We start from the raw sequence: 15,707 nt of genomic DNA, 5'->3' as shown, positions 1-15,707 counted from the left end.
AGGCCAGGACTAGTATGCCTGCCTCAGTTTCCCCTTCAGATTTCCCCAGAAATAGTCCTTAAAGACTTTCCAAATGTGCATAACCCTTGCAGGGTTAATTTATTACAAGAAACCACCCCAGGAAGCCAAAATTCCCCCAGCACAGTCCAAATTGTATCTGCAACACACCAAGTATAGTGCTAGACTCTCCAGGACAGCTCTTGTGTCTCATCACACCTCATGCCCAGCCTTGAGCCCTGTCTGGCTCTGAGTGAGCCAGCTTATCCTGTTGCTGCCTTCAGCCTTCTCCAGCGCAGGAAAGGCAGCAGGCCCAGCCCCTCCATTGGCTTCTTGACACTTCCTTCCCCCTCTCCAAGGAGGGTCTGTTGTGAGCATTTCCTGATTGGTTGCTCACAATGCATGTAACCAGGTGCACTGTATTTTGAAGGTTATACTGAAATGGCTGAACTGCAAGCCTTCTGCTGAGGAGAAGTCAGGCTGTGCTTGTGTTAGATCTTCAGTTGGTATCTAGAATGTGCTCGCTTCTGGTATTTAGGTCCTTAGAGAGAGTGATCTGGTGCTGGTAAAACAGTGCCTCACATCCTGCCTTCTCTACAGATAAAATAGATCAGATTTGCTTGTAGCAGGCCTCCAGCTGGTCCTGCAGGCCTCCAGCTGAGAGGGGTAACAGGCAGATGCACTACAGGAAATGTACACCTGAAAGCCACAAGGTAGGAGCTAGTTAGATCTGGCCAGGGCTGCCTAATGCACTGAGCCAGGTGCTGTGAGGTCCTACTTCCTAGGGGAAGCCTCATGTGTAGCATGGTTGGGGAAGGAGATAAGGAGAGTTTACCCTGCAGATAATGGTCCTAGGTTAGACAGGCCCCTAGCACTGAGTTTGAGGAGTTTCCATTACTGTGGTGATCAGTGTTTAGGAGATCCTTCCCATGGACCTCCAGCCACTGTAGGATGGAACAAATATGCTAGTGGACATCAGATCTACTCCACTAGAGGCCAGAGAGGTTTGAGAGTTACCCACAATGTTTCTGTTCAGAGGAACCAGCCTCAGTGGTGACAGAAGAGCCATGCTGCAGTGAGAGGGCACAAGGAGACCCTTACTCAGGTTACCAGCTATGTCTCAGGTTAGCTATTTGCTGGGCATCCAACAGCTAGGTGCCGCACTAGAGCATGCAGCAGGAGTGTGGGGGAAGAAATGTCTCATTGTCTCAGGTAGCTAGTTTACCTTCCCCTCCTGCAGGGAAACCAGGGGTCTTCCCCCTGATAGAGGAGGAAGGGGTTCTATCCCATCACCACCCCACAAACAAGTTCCAGCAGAGTAGATAGTGCCTAGAGCCAGGGCTGCTCAGGAAGTCAATCCCAGCCTGGAGCATGGTAGGAATGACTCCTTTAGTTAGATTTCCAGCCCCTCCCTTACCAGTCCATCAAGTGCCACCTGGGAGGCAGAGTCCACAAAGCAGCTGCTGGCTCCAGCCTCCCTCCAGACACAACGTGCACCACAAGCCGCTGGTGCAGTTCAGCAGTTTTTATTTTCCACCCTTGTTTGACAGTGAGCCACTAGAGAGCCTTTGGGATCTTGTCATCCAGCTCTTTCTCCTGCAGAGCAGGGTCACAACAATGAGGGAGGCCACAGCCACCAGAGACAGTACAGCCAGAAGCACAGGAGTGAGGTCCAGTCTGGAGACAGGGTCCAGAGGAGGAGGAAGAGGGTGTTAAGGCAATATTGGGTGTGTGACCTGCATTTGCACACTAAGACTAACACCCCTGCCCGTCTGATGCTGTTGCTACCCATTAACAGTGGGTTGGCCTTCACCACATCCATTTGAGGTTACACCTGATCAACTCAGTGTACCAGGCAAGCATCTGCATTAAGTCATCACCCATCTCTTCCTAGCAGGGGAGACTGATTCTTTGCAGGCTCCAGTCAGTCAATAAAGAAAGTTCATGGGGATAAATTCCATCCAGCAGAGGTCAGTGCTGATACCAGCCCAGTGCATTGTAGGCACAGTCTCCCTGGCTTGCAAGTCACCATCAAGGGGTTATTCACGCCCCACTGAGGTCTGCCTTGCTTTGAATGATGGGTTGGTTGTCCCTCACCACAGCAGGGAGGTAGTGTTCTTCTACTCCTGGGAGTCATACTATAGCAATCAACATAAGCTTAGATATTAAGATGATCACTTCTTGCTCATCCATGTGTGGCCCCAGGAACGTTTAGGACACATGGAGTAGTACCCACATTAGAGGCAGCATTGACTTGCAGGTCTCAGGCTATTATGCGAGACACCAGTTAACCATAATGGCAGGACAACTCACCTGTGTTCTCATAGACTTGCTCTCTGTGTGGCCCAGGACTCTCCTGGAAGATCACAGGTCCGCGAGAACTCACTAGGTCCTGGGGCTCTCCTGTCCCATTTCCAATATACAGAAACCGGCGGCCTCCTGGAAGATGGAAAGGGGAGAGTTGGAGAGCTCTCTGGAGACAACTCCCTAATGCTGTCCAAGGTTAGGTGGAGAGTGCAGTATTTGATGAGGCAGAGGCCACTGTAGACCCATCTGCCCAGATAAGTGGCTTCTGCTCAGTATGCCCAAAGAGCTCCTCCTGAGTTGGTCATTGGGGGTTTGGATCAGGTGGGAAGAGGCAATTTTAGCAGTAGCAGCCCACATTAGAAATCTGCTCTGGGGATCCCAGTGGCCCATTACAGTTCCTACATACTAAGGGTGTAGTTACAGAGTAGACCATAGTACCATCCAGCCCGGGTACTTGCCTCCAAATCCACAATACACCTAGCTAGTTTGGCAGGTCACATGTAGGAGATCTGGCTGAGTTCATATTGCAGTGACTACATAATGGGACTATTAGAGCTCTAGCTGTTATGCCCCAGGATATCCTCATATATTTGTTTGAAGCAGTGGGGCTGGGTGCTCTCAAACCCACATGGATGGCAGACCTTGCCACTGGTACACAGTGGAAGCTATGGAGACTTACCTATAGCAGCCCCTGATGGGCACATGGTCCTGCAGAGCTCCAGCTGGGAGGGACAGCAGGCAAAGGTACTACAGAAGAGGTACACCTGAAATCCACACAAATGGAAATGGAGTTAATGAGTAGCTCTGACCCAGCAGGTAGCAATTCTATTGTGACCAGCTTCCCTGCACTTAGACAGCACCAAGGGAGGGAATTTGGTCCCTTCAGCTCCAGAACAACTAGCTGCTATCACATGGCCTAAATGGAGGACCCATTTAGCTGCAGTAGGGCTTTCTTCTTTGCTGGACTCTGGTCATTGGAAAGATGCTTACCTGAACAGAGTCTATCCAGCAGGGGGCAGTACCAGCCCCAGTGCATTACACAACAAGGAAGTTCTGTTGGACTAAGCCCCATGAGAACTCTGGTTTGGTACCTTCACTGTGTACATGAGGTGTGTCTTGAGGTGTAGCAATGCCATGGAGGCTGTTGACACCTGATGTTGGTAAGTGAATATTCTCTCCAACGCAAGAGAAATCCTGGGGAGCATTATCCACTAGCCAGCTGGAGTTAGGATATTAAACAGCAGAGATGCAGAGACTCCCAGCTGGTCACTGTTCTTATACAACCTGGATCACATGTAATTCAAGGGACTGTGTCTCTAAAGCAGCTATCATTTTGGGAGTAATGGCTGTAAGTGCCAGACTCAAGCAAGGTGTTAATTTAGGAGCATCATAGGCCAGTAGGGTGACCAGATGTCCCAATTTTATAGGGACAGTCCTGATTTTGGGGTCTTTTTCTTATATGGGCTTCCATTACTTCCCCCCCCCCCCCCCGTCCTGATTTTTGACACTTGCTGTCTGGTCACCCTATAGGCCAGTGAGATCAAGGGAACCAATTCCTCCAGCTTGGGGGGGGTGCGAGGAGGAGGGAGAGAAGAGGTTTTTTTAAAGGCACACCTTCCCACTTGGCTATGGCCTCATCTAGAGGCAAGCTTCACAAAAGGTGGGGACATTGCTCTTTGCTCTTTGTGAGAGGAGCGCAGAGGGCACAGGTCCCTGCCTGACCAAGAAAGGACCCTTTCCACCCCTGAGTGGATTCAGGCCGTCCTTACCTCTCCATCAAGTGCTATCTGGGAGGCTGAGTCCACAAAGGCAAAGGTGGAGAGGACAAAGCGCTGGTGGTGAGTTGGGAAGGGCAGCTCAGAGCCCACGGACACAAGCTGGGCTCTGTAGTTGTCTCCCAAGAATGGACACCTGAGAGCAAAAGGGACACTGTTCAGTTTTGACTAAGTACTATTCTTTCCTCCACTAATAGCCACTAGGATGCCTGTACCTCACTCACGCGTCCACCAGGATGGGCCACTGTGGCTGCTGCAGGGGGTTAGCACTTGGGTGGCCCAGCACTGGTGCAGAACCAGAACCAGGGACAGGTCTGTTCTCTGCAGGATGCGAACCTCCATGTAGACAGGGTCCCTGAGCACCTTCACCCAGGGTAGTCTCTCTCTGTGAGATAGGATCTGTAGCTCAGGTCTGTGGGGGAGAGAGCAGGAGGAGAGCAGAGCTGAGATGCCTGTGGCCCTTCAGGGGGATGGGATCTCTGTGCTGGAGTCAAAGGGGCTGCCTACCTGTGGCGATGCGCAGCTCAAGCCGGAGGGGTCCTGCCTGGGTGACTGGAGCAGGTGTGGGGGGCAAGAAGACCTCGACCTGGACTGGCAGGAAGTCACTGGCATTGTAGATGCAGCGAGCATGGAGGCTGCACAGGAGAGAGCAGAGGGAAGAGACCGGGGGGAGGTGGTGGGGGGCGTGCTCAATGAAGTCAGATTGAGCTAATACTGCTTCTGGCAGTGACCTTATTAGTGCTTGAGACAAGCAGGGTCAGGCCCTATCAGTACTTGGATGGGAGACATCCAAGGATGCCAGCACATCAACCCTTCCAGCAACTCGTATGTTCTTCCTTACAACTCAGGGGCTCAGCAGGAGTGTCTGAGCACGACCACATGGGGGCCTTCTCAGACAGGCTAGAAGCACCTGCTCACCTGTAGTCAAATCTCATTCCTGGCATACCGAGTGCCATGAACAGAGGGTACTTCTGGTCTGCCTCCCTAGATGAGCCCATTACAGCAGTTGTTTCTATATGCTGTTAGGTAGGTGGTGCACTGCATCTCAGAAAAGGGTTAGCTCACTTCAGAAGATGGCTTCGACTGCAAGATGCTTGGGAAACCTTCTGGATAGGAGAAGCTGTTGAAGTGGGGAATGGTGGGATCACAGTATCTCACTAGTCAGTGAGGCAGCCTATTCCCTTCCCCTTGGGAAATGGGAAGGTTGGAGTTATTTCTCCAACACCATCCCTTCAAGCAGGGAGCAGGACAACTTACACGAAGAGGCTGTCCCAGATGATGGAGCCATCTGGCCCAGTCTGAATGTCAATGCCTGAGATCAGCTCGTTCTCATAGATCAGTTTGTCCCCAGTCACCTGGCAGAGTTGAAACATAAGGTGGGTTAGTCCCCGAAGACCCTGAGCAGAGCACTCACCCTGGCTTCCACAGAGAGTGTCCTCACCGGGACTGTGGTGCCACACAGCATGAGAGGGAAGTGGAAGATCACAAAAGCCTCTGTCATCCTGATGGGATCACACCTCGTCTGGGCATAGGCTAGCCGGACACTGTCTAGGATGATGGGGTGATCAGACATGTCCCTGGAGACCACCAGAACGAAGTGACCATCCACAAGGCACTGAACAGTGACTAACACAAGGGAGCAGGTTAAGTACAGAGGCCTTAGAGAAATAGATTTGGAACACGATGGGGCAGGAGTCCTGGATCCCACCCTGGTTTATATAGTGATTGTTGTTAAGCATCAGTATTTCATATTCCTTGTAGGGCAGCAGCTTGTATCTGTCAAGAATCAGCAGAGCTCTCGAAACAGGTTCCAGGCCATACTAACTCACAATGCATGGAGCTAGAAAATGGGGTTCCTCTGCTAGTAAGGTAGCAGCAGAATGTGTGTTGCGTAGGATCTATATACACACTGGCTATTTCTCAGCCTCAACTCTGTGGATGCCAGGCTGTGCTCCCTGGCTGCTCTCTTCTGCCACACACATTTGGTGGTGTTAGTCTTGCTTTACTCAAGACAGATCTGAAGAGCAGATAAGCGAGACCATGATCTGGGAAGTAACTCATTCTGCATGTGACTGGCACTCACTGCAACCCTCAGTAAGAGGTACATGACAGTAGTTTCCACTTGGGACAGCAGTCCTAGAGCAGCAGCTAAATCCGAGCCTAGTTCACCACATTAATAGGTGGTGACCAATCAAATCTGAGAGTGTATTGCTAGGCTTCTCAGGACAGAGAAGGTTTCCATGAGTCAACACAAGGCCAGGCCTCCTACCTGTGTTGCCATAGTAGCAGGGGGTAGTGAGGTCAGTCTCATCATAACAGCAGCCAGCCTGGAAGCAAGCAGCTTGGCCTGGGGCATCTGCACAAGGAATCTTCCCAGCCACCACATGGCACTACTCCTGTGTGAGATGAGCCCCTAGAACAGCAGGGTGTGGATTAAGGAGAGCTGGAGATCCTCTGAAGGGATTGCAGTTGGGGAGCTGCCTGCTGCTTGGGAGGGGCCGGGTGAAAAGTGCGAAGCTTAGGGTGAAAAGTCCCATGGTAACTGATGTTTTATTTCAAGCCCCATCTCCTGGAAACAAGGAACTAGCTGAGAACCTCAGTGTGCATTCAAAAGAAAAGTAAGTTTCTTGCCCTCACAGTTGCAGAGAAAAGCTTGAAAACAGGGCTCAAGCACAACCCAAGTGCCCCAAAAATCAGAAGGCCAAGTTGCCTGGATAACAGCTGGTGAAACAGAGACATTTGTTCTCAGGGGATAGGTCTGAGACTCCCCCATTGAGGGGATGGATGTCCCAGGCACGTGAATAGATCACCTGGGAGAGTATCAGTCCTGGAATCGAGGGGTCTACTCAGTGTATCCTTCTGGGATCGGATGATTTAGTTGGGGATTGGTCCTGCTCTGAGCAGGGGGTTGGCCTTGATGACCTCCTGAGGTCCCTTCCAAGCCTGATATTCTATGATTCGAAGTGGGCGGGCAGGCACAAGGTCGAGTCAGTGTGCAGGTGGCCATGGTATGAATGAGGCCTTTTTCTTTCTTGTTCTGTGTGATTAGGTTATTGAAAAACGGAAGTAGATACAGCGAAGAGTCACAAATGCAATTTGCCGTCTGGAAGAAGTGCCGGCTAGCAAGAGACTTACAGAACTCAGTCAGTTTAGCTTATCGAAAAGGAGATCAAGAAGTGGCTCAAGTACAGTGCCCAAGTACATTCATAGGGAAAAAAGACTGGCTATTAAAGGGCTCTTTAATCGAGTAGAGAAGGTAGAACAAGATCCAGCGGTTGGAAGTAGGAGCCAGACAAATCCATGGACGGTGCGTACAATAGCCTGGGGAGGCTGTACCTCCGCAAAGAGCCCCGCTCTGCCCAAGGCCCCCTCCTTCTGCTGCTGGTAGTTGGCCCCAGCCCAGGCAAGCAGCCTGCTCCTCTTCCGGGAAGCCTGCTGGGCTGGGGCTGGGGCTAGGGCGGCTAGGACTTGGGGTGGCTGGGGCCGCACCACCCAGTTCTCCAGGGCTGGGGGGAAAGGGAGGGCTGCCCGACGCCCACCCGTGGTCTGGTGCTGGGGAGCAGCCCACCCACCCAGTGCTGCGGGGCTGGGGGGGCAGCCTGCCTGGTGCTCTGGAGCTTCAAGAAAAGCACAAAGTATTGCGTCACTCACAATAGCATGATGAGAGTTGGTAACTCCGTCTCTGCTTCTTCCCCACTTCCCTGTTGTGTTGTGAACACTGGGGTGGGGGGCCATGGGGGGAGGAATGTAAAACTCATTCAAAGATGCTTTATCTTTGTGGCAGGCAAGGTGTGTAGAGAAACTGCTCCTGTGACTGGGGAATGGAGAACGGGCCCCTGAGCCTGATGTTAACAGCTGCCAAACACGCCTCCCCCACAGCTCTGCTAGTACTCTTAACTCTGACCTACACACATGCTGCTAGTCTGGTCTTCTGTCCCACTGCTCTGCACCCCCTTGCCCTGTATGTCAATCTCTGGCTTGCAATTTTAACTGCTCCTGCTTGGGCCCACACTGAGATTTAAACTCCATGATCTTCAGAGCAAAAACCAGGCGATTCTGAACGAAAAGGACTAACCATCTCTAGGGAGTGGCTGTAGCACACTCATTAACATCCATGTGAACCAGCCCCTAGAGAGCAACAGATCCCCAAGCTCCCCTCATGCGGGTGACATCGTCATCTCCGTACAGGTGTAGTCCTGGCCCCTAGTCACCCTGGTGCTTTATCCCTTCACCAATCCCATAAGGGACAGCTGCTGAGACCTAACATTACATGTCATACCTTTGGAAGGATCAGGCCTGAGTAGGGGGATCTGTGGGCAAAACCCCAGAGGTCCGAAAACAGTGGTGTTAATTCACTAGGAGTCACTGCGTTCTGTCTGAGTCAGTGTTGGAACAGGGCTCTGGCGTGGTGCCAGGGGCTGATGGAGGTGCCATTGTTCTGATGAGGTGTGGAACTGAGGCCCATGATTGTTAATGATTTTATAGCTCTTTTAAAATAAGATTAAGGGGGTTAGCCCTAGTGGCCTGTGCAGAGTCCAAGTTAGGGGTGAAACTAGTGAAAAAGCAGGGAGGCCTCATACCAGGCCTTGAAGAAACTTAACCTGGCCAAGTATGGAGCTCCACAGACCGAGGCAGGCCTCAGCCTGAGCTATGTGAAACCTGAGGATGAGATGTAAGGACACCTCAATAGGCTTAGGCCTCTTGAGCTTCTCTTGGCTGGTGGTTTTCCTAGGCTCCGTCTGTCTTTTTCTCATGGCACTGCTACCCCTCAGTACGTTTACAGTACAAAATTATTTCAAAATTATTCTATTCGAATTTTCGGAAGCTATTTTATACGTTCGGTCTTCTGTGTCCCTACTAAAGCGGGTGAATTTGGCAGATTGCGTCCACAGTACCAAGGCTGGCATCAAATGTCAGAGCGGTGCACTGTGGGTAGCTATCCCACAGTTCCCACAATCCCTGCCGCCCATTGGAATTCTCTGTTAAGCTCCCAGTTAAGCATGATGGGGCAAAAACATTCTGGCGGGTGTTTCTGGGTGTGTGTCACCAGAAAGCTACGGCAGACAATCGTTTCGCCCCTTTTTGGCACGCAGACGCCATACTGCTTTCAGCAGACGGTGCACCGCTGCTCTCCTGCTACGATGAATCCACCTCTCCAACTGAACTCTGCTCGGCCATTGTGAATCGAGCAACACAGCTTCTGCCGCCAACTCTGCTCTCCCGCTATTACCACGCTTGCGAGCTTCTCCATGTTGTCTGTCCTGGGCTCCCACCTCTGTGAAAGCCACAGAAGACAACCATTGTCAGTCTTTGTTCGGCTACCGTGACCCAAACAGCACAGCTTCCGCTGCCACTCTGCTCTCCTGCGTTTCGCACCCCTTTTCCAGGATTACCCGTGCAAGCGCCATAGCCATGGAGCCCGATCAGATCTCTGCTGCATTTTGACCATTGTAAATACCTCATGCATTATGCAGCAGTATGTGCAGTACCTGCAAGACTGGGCAAGGAAGTGATGACAGCGCAATTACTATACTGATGAGAACATGGACACAGACGGTACGGCATGTGGTGATTGGGAGATCATGGTGCTGTTGGGCCAGGTTCATGCGGTGGAATGCCGATTCTGGGCCCAGGAAACAAGCACAGACTGGTAGGACCGCATAGTCTTTCAGGTATGGGAAAGATTCCCAGTGGGTGCGAAACTTTCGTATCCGTAAGGCCACTTTCATGGTACTTTGTGACTTGCTGTCCCCTGCCCTGAAGCGGAAAGACACCAAAATGAGAGCAGCCCTCACAGTTGACAAGCGAGTGGACATAGCCCTGTGGAAGCTTGCAATGCCCAACCGCTACCGGTCAGTCGGGAATCAGTTTGGAGTGGGGAAATCTACTGTTGGGGCTGCTGTACTGCAAGTAGCCAACGCAATCATTGACCAGCTGCCACTCCCACTCATCAAGGGGAGTGACTTTGGGAAACGTGCAGACCATTGTGGATGGCTTTAATGCACTGGGATTCCCTAATTGCGGCGGGCAATAGATGGAACACATATCCCCATCTTGGCCCTGGAACACCGGGGCAGCCAGTACATAAACTGCAAAGGGTACTTTTCCATGGTGCTGCATTTCACCGACATCAATGTGGGACGACCTGGAAAGGTGCATGACGCTCACATCTTGAGGAACTCTGGTCTGTTTGAACAGCTGCAGGAAGGAACTTACTTCCCAGACCAGAAAATTACTAATTGGGGATGTTGAAATGCCTATAGTTATCCTGGGGGACCCAGACTACCCCTAAATGCCATGGCTCATGAAGCCGTACATAGGCACCCTGAACAATAGTAAGGAGCAGTTCAACTCTAGGCTGAGCAAATGCAGAAAGGTGGTAGAATGTGCATTTGGACGTTTGAAAGCACGCTGGTGCAGTTTAGTGACTCGGTTAGATCTCAGCACAACCAATATTCCAATTGTAATTGCTGCTTGATGTGTGCTCCACAATATCTGTGAGAGTAAGGGGGAGACATTTATGGCGGTGTGGGAGGTTGCGGCAACTTGCCTGGCAGCCAGTTTCACACAGCCAGACACCAGGGCGATTAGAAGAGTGCAGCAGGGCCCGCTGCAGATCAGAGAAGCTTTGAAAGCCAGTTTCATGAGTGGCCCGGGTACACTGTGAGAGGAGTTGTTGTTTCTCTTAAAGTTACCTACCCCCCCCCCCCCATATATATATATATGAAAGGAAATAAAATCACAATTGTTTAAAAACCGTTCTTTATTAGGTGTTGCACAAAACATTGAGAGAAATCAGAAGCTAGAGGGGGGTATTGGGTTAGGGGGGTGGACGAGGAGGAGGGAAGGACTAGTCCAGAAACCAAATCAAAATTTAGGATATGCCAGCTTTCTGCTGCTTGTGCAATCCTCTGGGGTTGACTGTGTTGGTCCTCGCAGCCTCCCCCTGGCCATGTACTTGGGTGTTTAGGTGAGGAGGCTATCGAACTTGGGGAGGAGGGAGGGCGGTTATTCAGGGGCTGCAGCGGCAGGCTGTGGTCTTGCTGCCTTTCCCGCATTGGATCCACTATACAGCGGAGCATGTCAGTTTGCTCCCCCATGAGCTTGAGAGCAGACAGGATGCTATGGTCATCGCCCACGTCCTTCCTCTCTTCATATTCATGTAACGCTTTACACGACTCTGCATTTGTTTGCCTCCATACATTCAACTGGGCCCTATCAATGCGGGAGGACTGCAAGAGCTCAGCAATTGTTGTCCCGAGTTCATTTTTTCCACCTTCTAATCTGGACCAGCCTCTGGGACGGAGTAGATAGGGGCTGCATTGAAACATTTGCACCTGCTCCAGGAGAAGAAAAAGGGAGGGTAGTATTTTAAAAGATACAGTTTAGAGAACAAAGGGGATGCTGTTTCTCAGTGAAACAGGCAATTCATAATACACAGCACGTGTTCTTTCTGTACAAGGTCTCATTTTGCCTCTCAGACTGAAGTGCCTGCCACTTTGGTGTGAGTAAGCCATCACATGCGGCCGGGCAGCAGAATTCAGCTTGCAGCTCCTTGATTTTTTTTGTACGACACTGTTCTGTGGCCCTGGAGTAGCCTCTTTCCGTCATGGCAGTGGAGAGTTTAATGTACGTATTTGCGTTCCTTTTTTTGGAACATAGTTGTGCCAGAAGAGATTCGTCTCCCTAACATGCAATGAGATCCAGTACCTCCTGTTCGGATCAAGCTGGAGCTCGTCTGCGAATCCGGGACTGCGTGGTCTCTTGAGATGGTGGACTGTGCTGATGGTGACCAAACAGGAAATTTAAAAGTTGGAGAGGGAAGGCTTAGCTAACTGCAGTCCTGGAAAGCACACTGCCCCCAACCATCACTGCCCATCAGCCAGTACTGACCCCCAGTTTTGCATCATTTAAATACACCATTGGGTTGTTGGAGGAAATAGCTTATTACTATTGTTCTATCCTGGTACAGATCAGTGCTGGCAATCCTAATGCAAAAATTGTAGCTTACACCACTCCCTGTGGATTGTTTCTGGTACCCTAAGGCAATCATGTGTCTTACTTCTGTGCCAAGATGATACCAAGTCTTTCATGTGCACACAGGCACACATCCAGTTGCATGCAACTTGTAGCTCCAGTGTTGCGTTATTGCTTATAGTTGGCTGTCCGCTGCCATTGTTGAGCTTTCAGTGAACCCCCTCTTTTCTGTCACAGACTTTAAGGCCAGAAGGGACCATCATGGTCATCTAGTCTGACCTCCTGCGCATTACAGGCTACAGAACCTCACCCACCCACTCCTGCAATACACCCATGACCTCTGTCTGAGTTAGTGATGTCCTCAAATAATGATATAAAGACAAAACTAAAAAGAACCCCCACGTTTACATTAGCTTAAACCTGCAAGTGACCCGTAACCTGTGCTGGAGAGGACGGCAAACTCCCACCCACAGGGTCTCTGACATGGGGGAAATTCCTTCCCAATCCCCAAAATGGTGATCAGTGAGACCCTGAACATGGGGGCAAGACCCACCAGCTAGATACCTTGGGGAAAGAATTCTCTAGAGTAACTCAGATCCCTCCCCATCTAGTGTCCTGTAACCAGCCATTGGAGAGATTTGCAGCTAGCAGTCACAGATCAGCCGTGTGCCATTGTAGGCAGTCTCATCCTACCATCCCCTTCATAAACTGATGAAGCTCAGTCTTGAGGCCAGTTATGCTTTTTACCCCCCCTCCCCAACTACTCCCTTTCAAAGGTTGCTCCAGAACCTCACTCCTCTGATGAAGAGGACCTTTTGTCAAATCTAAAGCCTAAACTTGTTTATGGCCAGTTTATATCCATTTGTTCTTGTGTCTACATTGCCGCTTTTGTTAATTCCTCTGTATCCCTCTGATGCAGTTAGAGAGAGCAGTCATCTCTCTCTCTCTCCTCAGCCTTCTTTTGGTTAGGCTAAATGAAAGTATTTCAGTCTCCTCTCCTAAGTGAGGTTTGTTAGGGGGCTTATTCCTTCACCCACTTACTTCCCTGGTCCTTCTCGCATGAACAGCGAGCAACAATACCCAAAGTCCAAAGGTGCAAACAATTGGATGTTTATTGGGGGGAACTTCCAGTAAGCATGATTCCAGTTCCCTTCCTTAGTATCCTCCTTCCCAGCTCTGACACCACAGAGCCTTACACCTGTGTCCCGTTCCTGCCCTTAGCCAAACATGATTCCAATTTCCTTACTCCCATTCCCCCCGCCTGACTGCAGACTATATAGTCAAACTTGAGTTCTGCTTAGCTATACCTTAACCAATCATTTTACTTAAATTTAACTACCCAATCCTAACATATTGGTACATGATTAGCCAACCAATTATATCCCACCACCTTAAGTAGTTGACCCCCAGCAAAATTAATTATACAGCAGACAGAAACAATCACAGAACCAGACAGAGATTATACAGACAAACAATAGTTCTTGCCAGGCAGGATGCTATCAAACTAAGTTTCCTTTTACATTTGCTAGGCCCAATAGCACCTTATTTCAAGGTGACTAGTTTGGAATGTGAGGATGTGACTGGTTGCTTCCCAGCTTATGGCTGCTTTGCCAGAGGCCTTGGCCTAAGAACAGGGCCTCAGATTGTCACAGTAAGAGAAGGACCTTACACTGGCAGACAGAGGTATAAAAGAGAGCATCAAAATCACTCTAACTAGCTTAGTGATAAGAATACACCTAAATTCTTAAAGTACAGGCCTTTGCAGACAGGCCTGAATATCTATATCCTAACAGGGTTATCCATTTCTCTGGACATCCTAGTAGCCCTTCTCCATATCTGGTCCAGTTTGAATTCATCTTACACATGGGAGACCAGAACCGCACACAGTATTCCAGATGAGGTCTCACCAGTGCCTTGTATAATGGTACTAGCACTTCCCGGTCTCTACTGGAAATACCTCACCCGAGTATCCCATGACTGGGTGAGCCTTGTTCCCAGCTGCATCAGAGTGAAATCTCAGAGTCATCCTGTGATCAAGCAATAAACCCAAGTCTTTCGCCTTCTCTGTTGCTTCTAGGAGATAGTGCCCAGCTTTCAGCAATAATTCTCTTCTCATGGTTAGTCCTCAAGTACATGATTTAAGCACAGAAGCAAAGGCCTTTACAACTACAGCACGATCTTTATGCTACTTTGAAATTTTAGCAAATGGCAAATTCATTGCCTTGTGCCTATAAACCACCAGGCTTCCATTCATTATTGTGCCAAGCCATCACACAATGCTTTTTGCAGAAAGTAACAAAAAGCATGATCCCTGCTGCCATCTTCTTACAGTCCAAGACTCTGACCTTGCAACACTCCATTTTGGGATGCAGGAGTACACAGGTGCACCCAGTCAGGCAGAGCAGGGACTCAAACCCATGTCTCCTAGATCTCAGGCAAGTGCCCATGCATTTCCATGAAGGGTTTTGAGGCATTGGTTTTGCCTACTGCAGGATGAACATTGACATTTAATGAACCGTTTGTGTTGCTTGGCCAGCCCTCAGCACGTGCTTAACTCCATGCATGCGTGAAGTCCCCATGAAGTCATTACCACATGCACATTAAGTGTCTGCAGGATCCGGTCCCACAGTAGGCTACCCTAGAGGCATTAGAACAGTTACACCAAGTTAGTGTGACAGTCCCTGTGGGTTCTACAGTAGGTGGAGGGTGTTGATGTGGTAGGAGCAGTGGGAGAGAGGATTTTAGCTGTTGGAAGGGGATTTGGAGAGGAGCTGGAGGGCTGTAGTTTCCCCAGGCGAGATAGAAGGAAACTAATGCAAATGGAGAAGGGTAGATTGCCGTGTAGACAGAGGCGAGTGCGTAGATGTAGCCGAGGTAGCTTTGGCCTAGCCAGATCAAGCAGTAGAGCAACAGCAGCACAGGCTACCCACTGGAGTACGACCCAGAGTCCCAGCTAGTCTCGTATAGGCCATGCTTCCACTACCGTTATTTCAACTAGCTTGATGAAAGCTAGCTCACTTGGGTCTGTGTGTGCGCACTACAGCCATGCTTTGGAGTGCCCCAGAGATATAGCTTAAGGGTCAAGAAGCAGGAGATACCAGTTATGGGGCAGATCCCAGCTGTCAGGGAGGATGCTTAAGGTCTTGAAGCATCAGGTTTCCCAGTCACTAACACAATAGGGAAATCTTCTCCACCTCCTGCCAGCTAGGGGCTGGCCAGAGCCCCCACAGAAGACACAAGGGTTTCTAGTTACCAGACTTAGGCTTGTCCCCCAGCTGGCTCACATGGACTTCATGTGAGACTGGCAAGCGCCAGTAGTTCTTATTGCGTGCCCAGGGGAGTTAGAATCCAGCTATTCACAGTAAAGTTAATCAAAAAGTCTCTAGTTCGGCTGAGTGGCTTCCCCTCCCCCCAGATAGGACCCCAGGAGTGAGAGAAAGCCATTTGATTTACCTTGTCTAGTGCTAGCTTGCAGTCTTCTTCCTGTCCTCTATGCCACATCCTATTCTGGTGTCTATCCCTGCAGAGAGGTCTGTTCTGCTGCTGAATGGGGAAGAGCTACAAGGCTAGTAGCAGACCCCTGGCCTCAACAACTGCTGTTCCCTCCCCCAGAGGGACACACGCTACCACAAGACATTAGTGCACTCCAGA

Source organism: Lepidochelys olivacea (genome assembly GCF_965140295.1).
Source record: "Lepidochelys olivacea isolate rLepOli2 genome assembly, chromosome: 6".
NCBI lineage: Eukaryota > Metazoa > Chordata > Testudines > Cheloniidae > Lepidochelys > Lepidochelys olivacea.
The sequence above is the reverse complement of the archived record's forward strand: the minus strand, read 5'-3'. Positions refer to the sequence as shown.